Source organism: Pinus tabuliformis, chromosome 2_2, assembly GCF_031772625.1.
Source record: "Pinus tabuliformis cultivar Carrire ecotype Pingquan chromosome 2_2, CPIR1, whole genome shotgun sequence".
Classification (NCBI taxonomy): domain Eukaryota; kingdom Viridiplantae; phylum Streptophyta; class Pinopsida; order Pinales; family Pinaceae; genus Pinus; species Pinus tabuliformis.
In genome coordinates, this window is record NC_142300.1 from 961,749,946 (window position 1) to 961,764,679 (window position 14,734).

General features: G+C 37.6%; 1 pseudogene; it reads right to left on the reverse strand.

The window, feature by feature from the left end:
* Positions 1 to 838: 838 nt before the first annotated feature.
* Positions 839 to 2,057, reverse strand: LOC149196421 (S-adenosylmethionine decarboxylase proenzyme-like; annotated as a pseudogene).
* Between the last annotated feature and the right edge of the window lie 12,677 nt (positions 2,058 to 14,734).

Here is a 14,734-nt window from a genome sequence, read left to right on the forward strand (position 1 = left end):
ATCCTGCCATCAAACTGTTTGTCTTCATCATAAAACAACACCTACAGTAGTTTCGCAGTTTCGTAGCGCGCTACGAAACTGCGAAATTGTGTGATGACAAAACCTGTAAATGATCATGGTTATTAGCCTCAACTTTTCTGCACCGTGTTTAACAACATTTACAGCTAGTGCAAGGGCAGCTGGTGAAGCTTTTGCTTGTCTCTTCTCAAGCTATTCAGTAAAACAGATAACAGTTGTTGTGATATGTCTTCACTCTCATTCAAATCGAACTCATAATTGTTTGCATTGAAACATATATGTTTTCAGTGTGATTCTCACTAATGCAAGTAACAACAATGAGCCTGACATCTTTGTCTTGGTGCCTTAGAAGCTCTGGTTTTACCAACGCACTTATGGATGGAATCACTGCATCCTGCATTATAATACATAGCCTGTTTATTCTTGAGCAGACTTTCGACTTTGTGCAGTAATATAACCTTGTGACTTGCAGTGAATGTGGCAATGTTCTAGTAATGCAGTAGCATTCCCAAAAATAAAGTCACAATTGCCTTCAATGTAACAGTCTCTTAGGTAGTACTTCTCATAATGTAGATATGCAGTGTCCTGCCACCCAAAAATCTGCAATTATAAAAAACACCTGTCAGTTGTTACTCGAATAGCTACAGCTTGACCTGAACCCTCTGGAGCAGCATTTTCAAAGGTGATTCCCTTGGCAATAAAATCCTCTCCTTCAACAATAACAGTACCACATCCGTTAGCAACAAATTACAAGACTTAGATAACAAACCGTCTTGATTGGCAGTGGTAGATTCTGACTGACATGATAGAAACTTGACAAAATAGAAGACAATGAAGCCAGAACAATGTGCGTCTCTCAACCTTCCTGCATTTCACATTTGAGAAGCTTCTTTTCCTTTTCGGTCAATTGCAAACAGCCATTTTCTTCACTTTCCTCTTCCCAAGCAAGCAATGGCAGAGTAGACTTGGGAGACTCGTTAGTGGCCATTCTGTATGTATGATATACAACACTGCTCTTTCATGTGAGCTCTTGATCACTTGTCATGTCACAGATATATCCCTGTGGCCAAACTGGCCTGGTCCATGAAGAATGCCCGTTGCCCACACTGGCATGAACTGAGATGGAGAATACCATAGGCCTGAAACAGCTTAATACCCTCTCCACCAGTGCTTCAAGGTCACAATCCTTGGGATTATAGCCCATTGCCTCAAAACTTGCATAACTGAAACCATCCTCAGGCGTTACATGAATAGTGGAAATAGCTGCTCCTTCAAGAGCATTCATGGAATACCCACATGGATCAAACTGAAAGTCACAAATCTTAGACTCAGGAAGAATATCGCTTATTCCAGAATTAAGTGTAATCTCCATTGCAGACTTGGAGGTATCCTTGTAAAAGACAAACGCCTGTTTGCGGTCTAGTTGTGTTATGCACATCTCTAATGTATAAATGGGAGGAGCATTTCCTTCAAATGAAGTATCCACGGCACTAGCAGAGTAGACATGCCAATTATATGCTTTCCCAGAATCCCCCATCACATATACCTTGCCTCCAGAACCAAGCTTTCCAAAGTATTTATCCAAGTAAGATATTTCCTTGCCAAAGTTGCGATGAAGAAATGGCGGGACTCCAGCAAAGATAAATGTCCCTCGAGTGTATTTAACATTTTTGACAGAGAGAGACAACTTGCTTGCGTTCTTCAGAATCAGAGGAATGGAAAGAAGAAGCTTTGTAGTCCCACAAGTCTTCAGAATAAGCTTATACGGATAAACAAACAGACTCGATTCAGACAGGACATATGAATCGAGATGCTCATTAGAGAGCTCAGAAACAATTGTGCATTGTGCCGCATCCAGCATTTCATCCAAATCAACTCGAGTGAGTGCCCTCAAACCCCTTCCTTCTGGATCATTAAAAATTTAAGGTGCAAAGAACTCGACCTCTAGTCGCTTTTCAAATCCTTCAAAACTCAATTGCAGTCATGGGAACAACAGAATCTCCACAGGCCACACCCATTTTCAAATGCAAACAAAATGTTACAGCCTCTGCAGCTCGCAGATATAGTTGCAGCCACCTTAACTAGCCATTACAGCAAACGCACTTGAAGAAGACCACGAACTCGAATTTCTAACAATTTACAGCAAAATAAAGGTCACACGGCATTGCAGGCCTTCAAATGCTAGTGAAGATTCGAGATTTTGGAGCTTAAATAGAGCAAAGGCTCAGCATTGCAGAATCTTTACTCAGAAAAATGCCTAAGCATCAGCTGCAAAGCCGAAATTGGACAGTTTCATTCTCTAAAACCATTTCTTCATTTTAATGCGATAATGAAGCCTCCAACCCGAAGAACAGATCCTGTAAGTCCTGCGCCCACCAGAACAAGAACCTTAGATGTCGCAACTCCTGCTTGCATCGCCATTGCGTGGAGAAAGAAATTTTGTGGAGTTAGGCCACGAAGAAAAGAGTTCTCTACAAACCTTTGACCCAGATGTAACCATTGCCACCTGTTATAAAATCCCTAGCGCCCAATAACATCAACTGATTTGTTCTTATCGACATAGCTTGCCGTGACAAGATGCTTTTTTTTTTAAACTCAATGCATGCATGTACAATTTGGCGGGTGACAACTGGCAGGTAATAAGCTTATCACAACATCTACCTCAGATATATATTGTAGAAGATGGTCTTTATCAGCTATATCAAGCTCGACTGCTGTTGTATTAGGAATCCCTTCAATTACCTTTTGAGCATCCTGCAGATATAAAGATGCCACAATAACTTGAACATCATTAACTGCTTCTCTGCTGGTTTCTCTAATTCCGGAAATTTGAGACTCCGAAAAATTGCATCCATTCAAAGCTAAGAATTCAGTTTTTCAATCAACCGCGTTCTCTCGACCATTTTCTTATCAATACTTTGGGATATAGATTGTTGTTCCAAGTCGCAAAGCCTTTTATGAATCTGATATGCTTCAGGGTAGCGACATCGCTGGATGAAAAACACAACTAGAAGATTTCCAGTAGAAGATGAAGGATCTTGAACAGTTCTATCTAAAAGGCACTTTTGCAAGAACTTTTCCTCATTGCTTTCATCTAAGTTGCCACCTGAAAGTTGTATAGCAAGTGGAGAAGCATCTGTTACTGTTGGCAATGTCAAAACATCCTCATTGGTATTTTCACTCCAATCTTCTTCTCTAAATGGAGCCCCATGTTGCTCCCCATTTTTCGGACCTGGGCCACTCTTCTCATATAGTTTGAGGATTACATAGGAGTCCTGAACAACATCGGAATGTCTCAGTTGTTTATCTTCAAGCCTGTACTCATGCATAACCCAATTGGTCCGTATACCAGAAGGAGCACGCCCGGTGTAGAATATTAAAGTCAGATTTGGCCTTCAATTGATCCTACCTTGACCAGTACATTGGATGACTTTAAGGCCCCATGAATGATACTATGGGAATGCAAATACCCCACTCCTCTGGCTATTTGAAGCATGACAGTTGCTATGGACTCGAACAAATCCCCAATTTCGTAGCGCGCTACGAAACCACCTAAACATGTAGCGCTGCGAAACTGCTAAAAAGGATTCAAACAAATATAAGACATTTGACATTGAAATTTTTTCAGTGATAACATATTCTATCACAAGATAAGCTACTTGTTTGGTTTTGTTGTCTTGGAGAGTTAATTAATCTCCTACTCCAAGACACTAGCCTGATCTAAATTGGTGTTTCAGAGCCCTAGTAAATAAAAGTTACTAATTTGATTTTACTTTAAGCGTTAATTTTATGGTTTTTCTTAAAGACAAAAAGGTAGTGGAGATGAAACTGGTGGTGTGTAGACTCGACTCGCAACCACTACAAAGATGCACCTAAGATGATTTACACTACTTTTCTTTTTCAATGAATCGCCTAACTAAGAGAGTTGGAAAATGCAAATTTTATAGAAAAAAACTTTCTTAGTAAAGACAATCAAAGAAACAATTCTCTTTATCTTTTCAAAACACACAACTCATGACCACTAATTACTCTACAAAATTTCCTTTTTCTCCCAAAAGTCTACAAATGCTACCAAAGCAAACTTTTTCCAAAAGAATTTTTGTGTTTTTTCTATATTAATAAAGCATGTAAAACTATTTTATCAAATCGAATTTAACAAATCTAATATAATCAAATCAAATTCACTCAAAAGCAAATCAAAAGTAAATTTACCTAAAAGCAAAAAATAATGAGGACAAAAGCCTACAAGGATGATTCCCGGATGTTTTACTTAGTCAAAATGCAACTAAGGATCAGTTCGTGCAGAATCATAAACTAACCAAAAAACAAAATCGAAATCTTTTTGTTCTTTTTTCTCAAGAATGGAATTCAAGGCTTTAACAAACAAACTTTTCGAGATTCACAAAGAGAAGACACAAAGGTAGGTCTCTCACTAGGGTGACTTCTATGACAGGCCCGACTCCTAAGAGGACTGATCAAAACCAGGGAGATCCAAAGTTTGACAACCTCTAACGCCAAAGTCAGTACAGGACCAGTTAAAAATCAAACCCTAAGGCAAAATCCCTATGAATTCCACCAAAACCCTCGACACTAACGGGACAAGTTCAGGTGAAGATCTTTGACAGTAAACTAATGGATCTGGGCAGTAAAAACAAAGTAAAAACAAAATCTAAAGAGCAAAAAGAGGAAAAATGGAATTTTCTCAAATTTGACAGGGGTACGCAGGTGATCTGTTGACACAGGCGCGGGTACGCCCTGTGCACAAAGACGCAGTGCGTACAAGTACGCACTGTGTCAAACTCAGAGACTGTGTACTACTGGCAAAGCTAAGAAAAATAAAAATCTAAATTGACTCTAAGCTAACCCACCCAAATACACAGTTAGACAACCAAAAATCAGAAAACAAGCGATTTTTCTCAGACCAAAATATCAAATCAAAAAGAACTCAAACACATTCATGGATTCCCCAGTGGAGTCGCCATTTTGTCACACGGAAAGAGTCGTTAGTGCGGACACAACCGACCTTCCTAGAAGCCTAAGACTTTCTAATGACAAACAAGACAAGTAAGAGCAATCCTTCCCTAAATATGCTTTTACAATATGAGAAATCAGGTGTTTAGATCCTACCTGTAATCTAATGTTGTTGTAGTAGTCCAGCTTCATTGATCCGGATGAGCTCCTCCTTCCCTTCGAAACCTGCATTCACTAACAATCAAACGATTAAATAGCACCTAAATATCACATAAAATAAAACATATTTAACATATAGACCAAGGAGTATATGAAACAACCCATTAATAACAAATTGTTGAGAAGAATGGACTAATTTGTATTAAAAGGTAACAAAAGGAACCATTACAACCTGAGCCTTGGTGTTGTGCAAGCTCCTCCCAGGGTCCACAAGAGTTCTCCCTTACTCTGATCAGCTCACCCACCTCCCAAAGGAAACAAGTAAAGATGGTAATCTCTCCTCACAAGCTTCTACAAGGAAGTCCTAATTCCAGTAGCATCTACCCTTAGGAATGTTCAGTGTTCAACCTCTCCTCCCTCTGGCCCAATGCCTGTATTTATAATGCTCTAGAGGAAGTTATTCAGGTCCACCATCAATGGGATAAACCCCTCTTTGGATGGGATAGCTCCCCTCTTGATGGGATAAGTTCCTCTTAGGTAGGGATACATGAACCATCTGGAGGCGCTTCATACACGTCAAACAAGCTTCTAGAAGACTCTAGAAATGACCACAAGTAACTTTTTTGGAGTGAAACTTGCGCCTTTTGACCTTTACAGGAGTATGCACCCACCCCTTTACATACAGAGCGTACAAGTACGCAGGTATTGTGAACTTGGGTTGCGTACACGCAGGTAAGGCTAAGAGAAACTGCGTACCAGAGATAATTGACTTTAAATGACTTTTCTCTCTTTCTTGAAGTTTGACATGAAGAGCAGAGGCATGAGACTTGCCAAGGAGGATAGTATGATAGTGGATGGAGCCATACTAACTATAAATAGTCATGGTGACATTTTTTAGTGTAACACTAATAATTACACTTTTTATGCAGAAAAAGGGAAAAACGGAAAATTACCAATATGAAGGAAATGACAAGATGCCATCCATTGTTGCCCCTTTGACAGGGAACCGCATCCAAATGAGAAGATCCAGATTGAAGCATACAAACCAAGAAAAGGAAAAGGATATACCAAATCGGCACAAGAGAAAAAGAAAGTGACTGAGAGCTAACAGTATGGTGAATCCCTTGAGATCCTTTGATCCTGAGGGATCACTACCTTAACGATTCTCTGTATCATTGATATCTCCACTCCGCTGTTATAAGAAGGGGCAGCACTGCTAGCCCAACAGAGGACTGTTTTGTTTTTATGAAATTCTCTTTTGTATTTGAAACTTTGATCATCGACTCTCTCTAAAAGAACGATTCACAACTATAACAGGCAAACGCACTGAAGGAACAGGTGGATGCCGCATGATAGAAAGAGGCTCTACTTAAAGTGCGCATCTAGCCTTGGATTGATGAGGCCTTCCTCATCACTGCTGATATTAAAGGAAATATCGCAAAGATGAAAGTGATGCATATTGTAAGTCAGGGATCTACCCCTAACAGTGAGCATTCGGCAATAAGAGTACAACAGATCTAGCAGACGAAAGAACAGTGCGTTGCGGACCTTCACGCAACACAGGCATAGTTGGAGGGGCTCCGTGCCAAGATCGCCACACTAGTAGAGTGACTCAGGACGAGTCACGATGATTGTGTTGGGGGCTTGTTGGGCATGGGATCCCTCGTAGCAAGTTTTGGGGCTCAAAGCCCAAGTTTTGGTCAATTATGATGTAGAACTCCGTGAAGTGTGGGTGCGGAACGCGAAGTGTGCAATCGAGTCATAGGGTTGTCTGCCCTAAAATATTGTAATTTAATATAAAGTTGTGTCGACCTACCCATGGTCCGCGGGCCATGGGATTGTATAAATAGAGCGAGGCTTTAAGTTTAAAGAAAGTTAAGCTTAGTAGAGAATAGATAGAATAACGAAGGCATGGTTAGAGCATATAGTGGAATCTGAAGTGTACTAGGTCATAGTGGTAGGAAGAGGCTCTACAGCTGAGTAAGCAGAGGCCTAGTAGAGTCTGTAGTTGAGTGCATGGACCCCTGCAGCTGAGTGCGTAGGGCAGAGTTAGGTATGTACTTGGGTTTGAAAGATAATAAAGAGAATTTTATTCTTTGCATCTGTTTTGGAATCTTTATGTTGATGTTATTCATTACTTTTACTCTGTTTATTTACTGTGCGCACTTGATGAATACTCATATGAATGCTTATATGTGAACTTAATCTAAGTAATCAGCTAATGGAGACTAATTAAGGAAGGCTTGGGTAAATAACATGGGTTGCGCTACGGTTGGAACCCTGCGAAGGTGGTAGCACAGGGCGCAGGGTGCCCGCAGGTGCACATAGCGCAACAAGTGCGAAGGTTGGACCGCATACCAATCACCTCATATCAGACATCCCCAGGGTGCAGAAACCTAGTTTTAGCACCCTCCCATACTACTTCGGGTGAGACCTCAGTCCACACTCCACGGACTATTGCTGAAAGGGCCAGTAATAATGGGATTTGCTTGGCTAAATAACTTCTAAACCTGGGTTAGTCTCCACTAAGCCAACAATGATCCTCACATTATTTGCAAGCACCACTATGAGAGAGTGTACTTTCCATTGATCCAAGGGACATTTCACTAACATGAGGAGGACCCTTGGAGGTACTGCTACAATGCCTTCAAAGTCCACGAGTCAGTCAGCATAACAAAAACTTGGAAAGATGTTGTATAGATAGCAATAGGACAGGAAGAAACAACAAAAACAGCAACAACAATAGGAATCAATCCAGCGCATGACAAGGGAAAGAGGAAGATTGTCAAAAACCCAGAGGTAGAGAAAAGTTGCAAGATGAGGGCAGATCCTATCACAGAGAAAGCAACTTTGGTAGTAGAGGAAAAGAGGGAGCAACAAATAAAGAGATCAGTGTGAAGGAAGAGAGAAAAGTAGAGGCTACAGGAAGCAAAGTTGAAGCTGTAGGAGACTAAGAAGAAATTGAAATAAGAATAGGATATGAAGAGGAGAGAAAGAGAAGAAAAGTATAAACAACAAGAAGAATAAAGGCAAGGCGAGATGACACAGAAAAAAATGCCCATATAGGTTGAGGAGTCGAAGAAGCCATCAACAGAAGAAGAGGGTGAACAGATGAAGGATCGAGAGCTTTATCAGCCGATTGAGAAATTGATTGAAGTTATAGACCTGGAGTTGGAGAAGGAGCCACAAAATGAAAACACTGATCTTATGCTATGAGTACCAGAGGTCACCTCTCAGTCTCCACCACCTTCAGTGGCAAAACCAGTCCAGAGCGAGAAAGGAGTAGTTGTTATCCTTGAGGATGACCCAATCATGGATGTGTGCTATCATTTGATAACTTGTAGAAGAAGATTGTACAGGCATGGAGGAAGCACTTCTTGGATGATCGCGCATCACCTACATTCATCAAGGAAAAGGTGATAGTGCTAGACATCAGAAAGCATCCAGTTTCCCTTGCCTATGCTACCTTGGCCTATGCAGGAGCGACAAGCTCAAATGTTAAGTTCCTGTTGGCTGACAATGAGCAAATTGAAAAGAACTTGTAGGTTGCCAAGCAAGAGGTGGAACAACTTCAAGTGGAAAGTGCAGTTTTTGCAATGGTAAAGATGAGGAAAGAGATACTCATTGAATTATCAACACTTGAAGCTACCATGCAGAAGCTCTATGATGAATTTGCCACCGTGCATAAAGTAGTTTCCGATGTGCATGGCTTACAGCAACAGAGCAAAGAGTTTGTTCAAACTCTTAGGAATATACATGCTGCCATCGCCCATGTGCAAGAGTGGAAAAAACTATACAAAGTGGCCCCACTTCACTTTCAAAAGAATATGAAGCCACATGTAGAGCTAGAGAAAGCAAGGCTCAGATGTTGATCCACAACTATGAGCAGCTCACTCCATTTGTCAGCAACATATAAGCCTCATATGTATGGTTGTACAAGAGTTTGGATGTCATGGTGAGAACGCACACGATCCTGTCAATTGGTTCCCCCACTAAGGCTAGACCTAAGAACCAAGCCCGGCTAGAGATCGATGGGTACATGGAGTAGCTAAGACGAGAGCCCATCATGGATGACTTGGAGTTGAGTGCACATAACTTGCAGAAGTACATTGGTGGTCCTGTCATGGTCAACACCATGATGCACATGCTTCAGGACGAGTTTGATACAGGTTCCAAGACCATATACCTGGATGCTATGGAGGCAAGAGTCCACTATCAGAAAGACACCATCAAGCAGTTTGGGGACATCATCACAAAGTACAAAGCGTGGCATCAATATGTGATTATAAGCACCAAGTGGATGTTGCTGATTTGGTCTTCCCCCAAACTTCAGAGCCATAGTGTTTTGTCTTGTTAGGTTGTCTCTAGCCTATTTTGTCTTACATGGGTACATGTGGAAAATGTAATATTATTTGTAAATATGTTGTAAGTGAAATTCCAAGTGTCATTAGTGGAATATGAAAGGTCATAATGTTATTTAATGAGTTATTTGTAATGAATTTGAAGAGTCATGAGGAAAGTCAAAGAGTCACAAATAGAATGTCAAGGGTCACTCCACCCTTTGTTATAAATAGAACCTCATAACTCATAGAATGGACTTTTGGGAGCCAAGATTTTGGCTAGGCTTAGGCTTAGAAAAGGCTTGGGAGTATTGTGATGAGCCTTGGATTCTCCACAGCGTAGAGCGAGTATACTTCTTTGGAGGAGCAAGTGTTCTTGATTGTAATGTTCCACTATTGGGGCTAGTGGTTGTCAATGGCGTATGTATGGATGAAACATTAAATTATTATGATAATATCAGAGCCAACACACTTTCATGCATATGTTGTTATTGTAGTTGGACTATTATGGTTGATTTAGCAATGTATGTTGTTTAACTTATGCATTTGCTTATGAACTACTTTGTATGCAATTGTACAAATCATGTTGAATGCGTTTTGTTGGATTAACCCGTCGCTTTAATTTATGGACTATTATGCATTTTGGCTTGTGATGTCATTCCGCTTGTGTGTTCCTTTCAAGTTGTGTACTATTACAGGCTTCTAAGGGGTGCACTTCCCTTTCCCTTCTATGTGTTAGAACCCCCATGCATCACACTTGACTCTTCATAGGATCACACACTTGCTCTCACCAAAAGTTAACTTACTTAGCTCTACGTGCTACCGCGGTCAAGGCATTAAACTACCACCTACTGTTGGGACTCTTACTCCAAACGATTTGAGGTCTAGCTGGGACTTCATATTGGGGAGATCCTGTAAATGTTGACAGGTCCAACATTGTTAATAGAGGGATATTCAGGGTGGAATAAGAATAAAACCAGAGGGGTTTACCATCATAGGGAAAAAGAAGCAGGAAAATATACACGAAATTTAAAACAAGAAGTCATGAACCTGAAGAGAAAGGCCAAGAAGGATAGATAGCTATGCATATGCTCAAGGTCTAGTTTGTAGCACAATAGAGTAGACTTCTCACGAGCTTAAAAGGCCTAGTGAAGGAAGATAGAACTAGAATATAATGAAACCATAATTTCTAAAAAATACCAACATTGTAATATTCACCAATGAGGAGAAGTTTAGGACAAAGATGAAAATTGTTGTTGACATGATAATTCTCCTCTACATCTATAATGAGCCAGAATTTGTGCATTCAGAGATGACCAATTTCTAGCTAAAGACTATTATCACTCCTACATGCAGTGCTATCTCCATCGCCCTAATTAACATTTTTATATCAGATTCATACTCTCTATCTCTAGGAACAATATTTCTACAAAAGCTAGAAGCTTCTCATAAGAATTGTGTATTTTGTGTGCCACAACCTACTATATAAACTTCAATCTACCTTCTCTTTACATCCTTAGACTATCCAATATCATAATATGCCATCATCCATCCAACTTTTACCATAATGGTTGTTGGGAACTCCTAATATTTGAGTGAAAAATAATTTATCCTTCTCTAAACTTCCCACCTATAACTATCATCTCCAACCTCTCCCACAAACAAATTGGATAAGTTATAATTGTAGTTGTACCTTCTTCCTAAAGTGTTATTTGATGGCTTCTCTAGACCCCCTTGTTAATGGGATATACTCATATCAATGTATGGAGAGTTCCCTTTATATATAATGTAAACTTGTTAAAACAAAATGTTTAATCGATTTGGTTTGAATGTGATATTAAATATATATATATATATATATATATATATATATATATATATATATATATATATATATTTATATTTATAAAAATATTATAAAATTTATTTGAAAGAACATATATTTAAATAATAAGATTATTATATATTTGTAAGATTTATGTCATTTATATAAAAGAATAGGATAATAAGGTTTAATATAAAATAATTTTCTTTATAGGTTTTTTTGTTAAAGTTAAAATAAAAACAATTTAAAAATGACAGTTTAATTTATAGATGAAACATTTTTTTCTAGTACATATAATTTTAAGTAAGAATGTGATTTTTTGTTAATCTAAATACATTTTTGAATGCATAAATAGATTTAGGATCCTAAAAACTCCAAGGCGCTGGAATGTTATAGATTAAACAACTTAAACTTAAATTTTAAAATCTCTTTGGAAATTGGTTAAAATTAGCTAGAAAAAGAAGGTCTTGAAAAGTGATTATTTAATTTCTTATACTAAATAATTATAAATATTATTTAAGAAATAAATTATATTTCCATGATAAAAATGGACTTCAAAACATATAATTAGATTTTTTTAAATAAATTTATTAAATTTTATTTAGAATTAGTTATTATATATATATATGAAAGAGAAAAAAAATATATAATTTGAAAATATAATAAAACAGCAAAATTATATATATATATATATATATATATATATATATATATATATATATATATACCCGCACACACACACGTATTTTTGACTCAGGTCTAATTATTTTCATCATTCTATTAGTATATTTATACTTTTTATATTTATTAAAAATGTATTTCCAATGTTTAAATTAATTTAATAATTTTATTTTTATTTTGACCATATAATTATGTTGGTTAGGTTTTAACACTAACACTAAAAAATAGTTACAAGCGGTAATAATTCACGATCTCTCTGCGGTAATAGAAAAACAATCTGGGGTGGTCTGACTTGCTAATGTGAGGTGCACACATTCCTTATATTTTTCTAATACATATCTTCTCATATATTTTCAAGTATGAATAATTCACCACAATTACCAAAGATTACCAAAGGTAGACCTAACACAGTTACTCTATAGAGCCTTTATGAGTATATAGAGTCTTTAGAGAAACATAGAGAAGAAAGATAAGTCAAGCTACAAACAGATTTAGCAGCCATGCTGGAAAATAAATTCACATCTCTTGAAGACAAGATCCGAAAACAAATAGAAAATAAAATAGAACTATTGGAGAATAAGACGGAGGCAATGGAGATTAGGTTGCAGGTTATAGAAAAACAAAACAAAGATATGAACCAAACATCCTAGCAAGTAGATGCTGATACTTTAGAGAGTCTTAAAATGAAGGACATGATTAAAGAGCTAGAAGAAAAAGTTAATAGCCGCCTCACCCTAAATAGTGTGGCAGGTAAATTAGATAGAAATCCAATTAAAGATGAAATGAAAAAATTGATAGAATTAGACCATGAGCGTAACAAAAGGGCCTTGAACCTTATAATCTTTGGTTTGAAAGAGGAGGTAGACAAGGATACTTTAGCCATAACCCAGATAAAATTACATAACAGATTACAAATTGAAACAATGTGTCTCACATAAGCAACAAGGTTGGGGAACTAACTGAGAATAAAGGAAGGTTGATTCGAATAAAGGTGAGCTCTACTGACCATAAGTATGAAATACTTAGTAAAACCTCAAGTCTAAAAGGAACGGGAATATTTATAAATGAAGATCTCATTCCAGAAGATCAAGCAGAATTGAGAAAGGAGGTTCAAAAGGTAAAGGAAGCTAGGAAGGAAGGAAAATGGGCAATAATCAGAAATAGAAAAGACGTTATTCGAGATAGAAACCAAAAAGATAATAATAAATAGCAATTCAACATGCGCTGGATTCTTTCTTGGAACTGTCGGGGCTTTCCATGGAACAAAGGCCATAAGTTAAGTTGGATCTCGAATGATGTTGATATTATTTTGCTTGTTGAAACTTTGAAGCACAAAGAATATAAGGTTCCTAACATAGATCGCTTTACATTATGGAATACCTGGAATAAGCGATCCCCCCGTAGAGGCATTGGGGGTATAGCTTGTTACATTAAGAAGCACATATCTCCCCATGCTAGGATTTATAAAAATGACCCTTACAACCAATATAGTTGGATAGAATTTATTGACATTTATTATAAAAGACCTACATAGTAATCTGTTATCCCCCCCATCAATTCTAACTTCTATAAGAAAAAGAATCTAGATAAAAATAGTCCTTACAATGTCTTAAAGAATGATATTTCTAGCCTAAGGAATGAAGGCAATATCCTTTTAATGGGTGACTTTAATGTTTGAACTTCAAGCAACCAAGCTATTCTTCTAAGCAATCATTCCAACCTTAATCCTCTTTGGTTATACGAAGACCTTCCTCTAGCTAGTCGGTACAAAAGGAGCTTTGAAGACCTCAGGGAGAATTTGTTTGGGTCGGAGCTAGTCAAGCTCTGTAGTGCTCAGGATTTCATAATTTGTGACGGTTTAAAGAAGTGTTCCAATTCTAGCCAGATGACCTACATCCATGGGCTTGGTAGTAGTGTGGTAGACTATGTTATCTTTGATCTCCCTCTATACAATGAAATAACAAGTTTTGACATCTTAAATGACCATAAGCCTAGCTCTGATCATAGGCCTTTACTTATAACTCTCAATTTTGTCATGCATAGAGATCCCATAGAATATAATCCTTATAGTCAAAAGAAGTTAACATTTGATAGAAATAAAAAAGATCTCTTTCTAAATGAATTAAAAACTAATTTTCTTCCTTTATCTAGTATAGACAACATAGAAGATCTCTATCATAATTTTACTACAACCCTCTCATATTCTGTTAACAAGTTCCCAATTGAAGTTTCAAGTAATAAAATAAATAGAAACACCAACCCATGGTATGACAAAGATTGTAAAAGTGCGAGGAGAGCAATTAAGGAACTTGTTGATGAATCTCTTAAAATTGGCAAGATAAAAATATACAAAGCCCTAACTAAAAGGAAAAAAAGGCAGTATATTCATAAAAGACAAGAGAATCTCTTACACCTCTCTAAGGTAGCTCCTAAGAAATTCTGGAGGTAGATTCTAATTAGGAAAACTAAAGATAATAATAAAATTACTTTACACGATTGAAATTCCTATCTTAAAAAGCTTTATGAATCTCTAAATGTCATGGATAACTTTGAAACCCTGCTTACAATGAAAGAAGTTTTCTCATTAGAAGACATTGATTTTTGGGTTAATCGCTTGGCTAATGGGAAAGCTAAGGACACTGAAGGGTACTAGGTGGAAATCTTAAAAATTGGAGGTCTTGTCCTCATCCCACACATTCACAAGATTTTCAATCAAGCGATCAAGCAAGGGTTCCCTAAA